Source organism: Megalopta genalis, unplaced genomic scaffold, assembly GCF_051020955.1.
Source record: "Megalopta genalis isolate 19385.01 unplaced genomic scaffold, iyMegGena1_principal scaffold0021, whole genome shotgun sequence".
NCBI classification, from domain to species: Eukaryota; Metazoa; Arthropoda; class Insecta; order Hymenoptera; family Halictidae; genus Megalopta; species Megalopta genalis.
This window is the reverse complement of record NW_027476091.1, coordinates 5,001-7,500: the sequence shown is the minus strand read 5'-3', so window position 1 is coordinate 7,500 and position 2,500 is coordinate 5,001. Positions and strand designations below refer to the sequence as shown.

At 44.0% G+C, this 2,500-nt stretch overlaps 2 non-coding genes across 2 annotated transcripts in view; both read right to left on the bottom strand.

Moving 5' to 3' along the window:
* Window positions 1–955: 955 nt before the first annotated feature.
* LOC143260842 (5.8S ribosomal RNA) lies at window positions 956–1,110 on the bottom strand. The gene has a single exon (XR_013035114.1). It is a non-coding gene; the product is annotated as a 5.8S ribosomal RNA (ribosomal RNA).
* A 1,320-nt stretch (window positions 1,111–2,430) lies between these two features.
* The window catches only part of LOC143260839 (small subunit ribosomal RNA), a 1,921-nt gene continuing 1,851 nt past the window's right edge, over window positions 2,431–2,500 (bottom strand). The window contains exon 1 of the ribosomal RNA XR_013035111.1: window positions 2,431–2,500. This exon is cut by the window's right edge and continues 1,851 nt beyond it. This is a non-coding gene — a ribosomal RNA (small subunit ribosomal RNA).

Genomic DNA, 2,500 nt, shown 5'->3' with positions numbered 1-2,500 from the left:
TATATCTTTTATAAAATTCGATATCCTCTCCAAATATAGATCTTCGAAACACTCGCAAGACGATTACAATCGGTATAACTTTAACGTCCGTCCGAAAAGTACTTTCGGGGACTAGACGACCGATTGATCTCGTGCGGTTTCGCTATTCGATCATTTGAAGAGAACAAAAAGATATATGGGGCGACCGACAAACGGTTTTCCCGTAGAACCAGACTCGCGATTGCGTTGACACACACATCATAGCCACACCAATAGAAGAGTTTTAGGACGGTAACCCGGGTGGGGTGTTCTTTACTCAGAATATGTGCAACATCGGATCTATATAGCCATCGATACAATTCGTACACAAATGTGTCGTACGAAGAGAGAGACTTTTTTTCCTCTGACAACATAACGGTAAGAGACATCCTTCCACACTCATAGGTTCCACTCCCTGGGGCTATGATATATATATACATATAAATTCAAATTCGAAGCAACGGTCACAATTCTACTCTATATTTTTGCGGGTTATGTGTTCTTTCGTTCAATTTCTTTCATGCGTTCGTTCGATCTCTGTACACAGTCTTCACATAGGACAGACTCGTGTAGTACGCTTTCGTGGGTTAAACCCATCTCGTTTCATTTCAGGCGACGTCGGGAGCGCGTTGAAAATGTACCAGTGAAATCTCGATAGTTCTACGAATACGAATCGTCCCGAAAAAGATTTTGTCACCGCTTCGAAGCGGTGTTTCAGACGGGCGGACGTATATAAAACATATACGACACACGACACCGCCTTCCACACTCACGCTAGTTCGAACACGATTTCCATCTCTCTCGAAGACTGTTAGACGTACGTAAAATTTCTCAATATCCATAGGACCGCGACAAACGCCGACGAAGCGCCCATCATTCGCTCGTACGTATATAGGCAACAAGTGCCATCAACGCAAGCAGTTTATAAGTACGTAAACGACCCTCAGCCAGGCGTGGTCCAGGAATTGTATCCGTGGACCGCAATGTGCGTTCGAAATGTCGATGTTCATGTGTCCTGCAGTTCACACGTTGACGCGCAATTAGCTGCGTTCTTCATCGACCCACGAGCCAAGTGATCCACCGTTCAGGGTAATTTTTCCCTTTTATTCTCTCATATATAATATAATGTGTATTTGCTATCCACCACATTTTTGTGTTATATTTCGGAACAAGCCGATACCCGAAGAGCTCCAACCAGCGCGCGAAGGAGATTCGGGAGTCGTCGTACGACGACATAATTGTCCCTTAAAGAACGAGATATTTCCGTCGAAACCATATATATATGTACGAGCAAATCCAAAACCACTGTTTTCTTGCAAGTTCGACGGTCGGAGCGAATAGAACATTGAAAAGCCTTCTATCGAAGAAACACAGAGAGTATATCACCTCCAAAAACGACGGGGATATGGATATTCAAACTGGACAATTATCAACCCGATACTGGATTCGAAAAGTTTCTCTCTCCTTTCGTCGTTATTTACACCGGACGGACTCACGGCCGGCTCTAGCTGGGTGTCATATATATATATACGTCCCACGCTCATGCTGCCACTAGCGCGCAACAGAGTAGGGTGTCAATGACAACGACACAGCATTGAAACGAGCTACACAAGCCGGTCTCTCTTGATACCAATGTAAACGAGCATTAAGTTATCTTCAGACTGCCCGATATTTTCGTCCTTTGGACTTTCCCAACGATTCCTTTTTTTCTTTTTTTTTTACACACCACAGCGAAGACTTGAGGAAGCGTGATTAGCACGCTCGCATCCCTCCCTGTCCTACTACAACTGTAAAGAAAGAAAAAAGAATACATTGGGCTTTCTCTCTATCGAGAAGATGGCCTACGCAACGCAGATCAAAGGCCTAATACGTGTAATATAATACGCGTCTGGCCGTGTATAAATCACGCACGAATGATCTGGTCGGGCCCAACTCTTCTCGTACGCTTATTTTTCCGTGTTGGGGCACTATCATAAAATCACACAAACCCCAACACGTGTGTGTCTTGGAAGGAAGATGGCCTACGCAACGCAGATCAAAGGCCTAATACGTGTAGTACACACGTCTGCCGTGTAAATCACGCACGAATGATCTGGTCGGGCCCAACTCTTCTCCACCACACCACATCCCAACTTTGTACATTTTTATATATTTTTGTGCGTTGGGGCACCTTCATAATCACAAACCCCAACAACACATATATCTCTCTCTTTGAAAGATTTGTTGTGGCCTACGCAACGCAGATCAAAGGCCTAATACGTGTAGTACACACGTCTGGCCGTGTAAATCACGCACGAATGATCTGGCGGGCTCAACAATATCTTTTTTTTTTATATGAATTCTTATCCACAAACTAATCGAATTCATTTTCTCTCCTCCTCTCCTCTCTCTTTGAGATATATTGGAACATTGTAATGATCCTTCCGCAGGTTCACCTACGGAAACCTTGTTACGACTTTTACTTCCTCTAAATAATCAAGTT